This window comes from Chroicocephalus ridibundus, chromosome 4, assembly GCF_963924245.1.
Source record: "Chroicocephalus ridibundus chromosome 4, bChrRid1.1, whole genome shotgun sequence".
In the NCBI taxonomy this organism is placed as follows: Eukaryota; Metazoa; Chordata; class Aves; order Charadriiformes; family Laridae; genus Chroicocephalus; species Chroicocephalus ridibundus.
Genome location: NC_086287.1, coordinates 6062325 through 6068324, shown reverse-complemented (window position 1 = coordinate 6068324; position 6000 = coordinate 6062325).

Below are 6000 nucleotides of genomic sequence, written 5' to 3'. Positions count from 1 at the left end.
ACTGGGTAAACGTGTCCTGTCCTTCCAGTTTGCTGTGCTTGGATTTTCCCACCTCTAAGAGAGCCTAATGCTTTCCTTTCTCTGTGAAGATCTCTTTAAGAACACTCAGGTGACATATAAACAATGGGTAGCTTGGCTGTCATCATCAAGAAACAAAATATTAGATCAGTTGTATTGCAGCCACATCTTTCTTCTTTGTCATCAGCTCTTCTTCCCACCATCATGGACCCAGACAAGTGAATCAGCCACTCTGCGTGATCACAGAAGTGAGGTCGCTGGACCAGTACCTTTGCTGATCTCTCAGCCCATCACATTCCACATCCTGTCTCCAAAATGCCTGCCAAATGACCGGCCATTTCACATAACAGAGCAACTTGCGTAATGGAAAAGATCCCCAAGGAACATTTTCCAAAAGCAGTATAAAAAAATAAGGACTACTTAACATTTTTCTTGAATATTCCTTTGAGGAAAAACTTTACGATAAATGCTGCATTCACAGTGATTTGTGCTTGTATAAGTGTTTTGTATCAGGATTATCACAATTTCATATCTGCAACTTGAAAGAAATGATAATAATAAAATTTAAATTGCCCGGGTTCCGGAGTTGACACACCTGAACCTAGAACAATTGCCTCTGTGTAAATTCCAAACCTGCAGAGGGTAAAGAAAAGGACAAAGAAAAAATATTACATCTCTCCTGACTTTGAACAGAGATTTCTGACTTTAAAAATGCAATAGCTCTTGCTTCTAGTCTTTCTCCTTGTCAACATCACAGTCTGCCAGCTGCTAGATTTAAAAGCCCCACAAGGCTGCATTATTTTCCAGTACCGAGACATGGACTGACGTCACTCCTTATATAAGACCACAATTAACTGAGTTTTTTCTTGAGTTAGTTCCAGTGATTAAATTAGTTGCATTGACAGTGCCTGCTGCACGCAGTAACTGGCTCTACTCAAGTGTCCCTAGTACTTACCAACGTCTGTTTCTTTTTCCAAACTTGCATTGAATTCTATTTAAAGAAAAAGATATTACTATTAATCTACTAATATTTGTCATCATCTCCTCCCACTCAAGCAGCCTTTCATATAGCTTTTGAAAGTTGCCAGATACGACACTGACTTGTCAGGGGTCGTGACTTTATGCGAAGTTTCTGAGCATCGAGTTACATATGCTACGTGCTAATGCTTTAAGGAGAGAAAGGAAGTTGGATGTGTCTGATGTTTTCTACAGTATTGATCGTTCTCTGAGTGCTGCAGGGACCTCTTGGCAAGTTCAGAGTGATAAAAGAATGTTTCTCTGGATGTAAAAGCTTTTACTGAATATCGGTATAAAATACTGCAAAAACTCATGCAAAAAAGTATTAAAAAATTCCATTTAAGTAACAAATAAGTTAGGACTTCAAATATTTGAAAAAGGAAAATTTAAAACAGCTTTCGAACTCTTAGCGATATTGTCCTTGTGTACATAGTGTGTGAAAAATGAGTCCAAAATGTGTCAAAAGGTGCTCGAAAAATGTTATCGTATACGTACAGAAAGACACACAAATTGACATTTCAGAAGCATCTATAACTCAAGTATTTCCCAAATGTCACGTGCTTAATTAAAATGTTCTTTTAAGGATAAATTTGTGTATATTTCCTTGGTATCAGGTGCCTTTAAAAGGAAAAAGTAAAACTACATTATATTGTGTGAGATTTTAGCAGACCTGTCATGTACAGTGTCAAAGGTCTGTAAATCCTTAGGCAGTACAGAGCTGCCACTAAAAATTCTACGGTCGCATATACTATATGTTGGCATCCTGAAAGGGGCTCAGCCCAAACAAAGAGGTGCTCAGCTTGCTTTTTCTCTTAGTAACGGAACTGTGTTCTGCGAGGCTAGGTAAGAAACGGGCTGCTCTGCGTATGTGCTACATCAGCGATGAAACAATAGAAATGTTTCTGGATGATCTCATAGCATATCCTATTTCCCAGTCTTGAGAGCTACTCCCAGTAGTTTCCACAGGTTCTCTGTGCAATGTCTGATGCTGCTGGGGCGATAGTGCATATCTGTTCCCAGACTGTCCATGTTGGCTAATTATTACTGGTAGCTGTCAGTATTTGTTCCTCAATAGCAAACACTACAACAGAAAAACTAAGATTTGGTAACAATGCACGCTTTGGGGAAATGTGAAGATCATTTATAAACGCAAGAAAAAAAAAAAGGTCTAAAGATTTTCCTCTTCATGTAATTAATGCACTGCCTAATTATAATACATAATATTCATAAAGTTTTCTTTCTGATTATGATTCATAGTCTTTTCTAAAGATCGCTAAATGCTATTTGAGGTATATCATGTGTATAATGACTAAGTAATCTATATTTTTATATATACTCTTTTTTAAAGAGCACTCAACCAAAACTAAAGAAGTGCTGTAAATATCACAGCATTGCTATGTGGTGAAGATCTGTAAGATGCGTTCTGGAGACACAAGTCTGAAGCTAACAACCTTTCACCTCTCCCCATTTCATCTGCACTTTGGCCTCTAATCTGCCTCCACTGGGACTAGTATTCATATTCCAAACCACGGAGCAGCTGTCAGAGAGGTCCCATTATTATCATTTTAGTTTTAAAAAGGCAACTTGCCATAAAACATGCCAAGTATTTTTGAATTCTCACGTGAAAGGGAGTGATGAGTAGCAGACACCCGGTTTGAAGGCACTTCTTTTGTAAGGAATCCTTAGTCCTCTCTTCCTGCTCCAGTGACTAATCCCTCATCCCCCCAAGGCTGAATTTGTCATGGAGCATATGACCGGGGGGAGGGGGAGGAAGCCACGCGTGCGCACTTATTTTTGGTGGTGCAGATTAAAAATTAGGTTGCTATGGATTTGCAAGATCTTTTTATGCCAGAGTCCTGACAGTAAGATTTTGAAACAGGGAAAAGGGAGAAAGATTTGGTTTAAGCAGCTTTTACAGTATAGGGAAAACCTGTGCTTGTGAGAGAATACAAGCGAAACGCCACACATTTACCATATTTGATGTTGAATTGTGTTAAATCTTTAGATCAGGCGATTATTTCTCTTCATACCAATGTAGTCTATCTGAAAATCTTGAAAGGAATTCAGCTAGCCGAAAGCAAAATCATAATAGCTGTCACATCAAGCTCGTATATGATTCTATATCTAATCAACTTGACACAGAGTGGGCAGACTGGCAGCTTCCAGGCATCCCAAATGAAGGACGTGAGACACAAGTCACAGAACTATGCAAAAGTAGGAGTAGCTACAAGTATGCAACTACACTTTCAGAGTTTGACCCATGGCACGTCGTGTTGCCAGCTCTTTATTGCTGTTATCTAATACAGTAGCCACACTGCTGGGTTTTGTTTACTTACAAAAATGTAGCTAATGGCAAATTTTTCTCTTCAAAAATAGCTGTTTAGAGAAAGAGATATTACTATCTAAAAGATGGAGGGGCAACTCAGAAACACCAGAGACAAAGAGATGACATAATTCATGCCTCTAGCATTTCATTCTTTATGTAAATAAAGAACAACATCTTCAAACTATATTCTTCACCATTAGATTGGCAGCTTTGAGACAGAAAAATGTTTTCATATTGTCAGTTGGTATTTATTTTATATTCAGTATTTTCCTCAGTATTTGGATGCCAAACCGTTCTTTGTCAGTTGTACAGTATGTACAATTTTCCCCCTTTGCTCAGAACCATTCATAATTCAGTGTCTGGATTTGACTAACTATATTTCTCATGAATTTAGAAATAAGCGAAATTTCTTATACTCTAGTGGCTCCTTGTGGAGTTGCCTTTTTTAGACTGAACTCCTGCACATCATTCACTGTTTGTTGAAGGGCTTTTTCTACATTTGCTTTAATGCACGTACAGGTTTTGATTCTTAAGCAAATAGCTATGAAAGATAACACAGATATTTGAAGACAGAAGTCCTTTATAACGTAGTTCAGCAGTATCATTATTTTCACTTTCAAACTGATTTGTTTCTGGGAATTTTGCCTGACATTTTTTTTCAACATGTGTTAACTCATAAGAAATGCACATAAAGAAATCTTCCAAAATTTAAATGGCAGATGTATGGGGGGTGCTCTTACTCTTATTGAACTGGCCTGAATCGTCTGAAGACAGTAGGGCTACTCTACCAAAGTTGGCCAACTGTCTCTTTGCAACCCTGTTGCTTTGTTACTATCAACGTATCCCATCCACTTCTGTCCATTTCTGCAATATACACGACAAAATGAAAACATTCTTTCACACAGTAAGAAGCAAACCGTACAGAAATTGATAATTAGTTACTTAGACAATTAAATCAATATGCAATAATTTAAACTTTGAAATTTTTGAAAGCATGCTTTCAAAGATTTGGGCTCTAGAGTACCTTGGACAATCATTGTATTTGTCCACTGAAACTCATATGCACCACTTCATGGTACTCAAATGCACAAGTATGTAGCTGCATGCACTGAAATTGTGGCCAGCAGGAGCAGGGAAGTGATGGTGCCTCTGTACTCGGCACTGCACCTCGAGTGCTGTGTCCAGTTCTGGGCCCCTCTGTACAAGAGGGACATTGAGGTGCTGGAGCGTGGCCAGAGGAGAGCAACCAGGCTGGTGAGGGGTCTGGAGACCAGGTCATATGAGGAGAGGCTGAGGGAGCTGGGCATGTTTAGCTTGGAGAAGAGGAGGCTGAGGGGAGACCTCATTGACCTCTACAACTACCTGAAAGGAGGCTGGAGAGAGGTGGGTGTTGGCCTCTTCTCCCAGGTGAATAATGACAGGACCAGAGGAAATGGTCTGAAGTTGCGGCAGGGGAGGTTTAGGTTAGATATTAGGAAGAATTACTTTACTGAAAGAGTGGTCAGGCACTGGGACAGCCTGCCCAGGGAGGGGGTTGAGTCACCATCCCTAGAGGTGTTTAAGAAACGTCTAGATGTGGCACTGCAGGGCATGCTCTAGTGGCAGAGATTGTAGGTTGTTTGGTTGGACTCGATGATCTTAAGGGTCCTTTCCAACCATGAAGATTCTGTGATTCTGTAATTCCCTATGGGGTTCCAGCTCATGGAGAATCCCTGTGAAAAACATTCCATGGGTGGTGTGGCTGCTCTTATTGACCTCATAAAAGGGCTGGCATATGAGTAGATGAGGTACAAGAATTTTACTATCCAAATGGTCCTCTGGACTAAGGAATCAAATGAAATTGAGATTATAGGTCAGGACTAGTAATTGCAGGTTGCAGATTTGGGTTGATGGAGAGTGAGGCAAGGAACACGGGCTGGGGATGGGCCACTACAGTTCTCATGAGAAGTTGACTAACTCATTACACAGAAAACAGTTTCTACAGATGAATAAAAGTGACTTGTCACATTAGTTGAAAAATGTGCGATGACTGAGGCAGAAGACTGCTAGCAAATTACTTGCAAAAGGAGAAGACTTTTTATTTGAGGTTGTTGAATGCCAACCCAATCAACAGATTTTCTTTTTTCCTTATTTGGTGCCATTAGAGCATTTCTAACTGCAGCTGATATGGGAGGCTGTATTATAAACTTACGTAGGTTTTTTTATCACCAATTGTTCTGAAAAATCAGGATTAAAAACTCTCAAATTAGTGCCCTATAAATTAGTTATAATTTTCATTTTTTGATCTAGTTCTCTACCTAAGCATGCAGTCAAGACCCTCTTATATTACTTAGGGGCTGAGGAAATGTGGATCAATGTCAGAAGCACTAGGACACTGTAGTCATGAGTATTACCAAAGAATAAACAAGGAAATTAATCATTCTGTCTCCAAATCAGGATTTAAATGGGGTGATAACATTGAACAAGGAGGAGAAAACAACATATTCAATAGCTGCTCATTAGTTTATGTTATCCATTTGTGTACTGAGTGACACGGAGGTCTTGTAGAAAAATACATTAGTTCGTTGTACATTGCTTGAGAATGTACGTGGAAAAGGAGCTGATTAGGGTCGTAACTGCAGATTTTAATTCTGATGTCT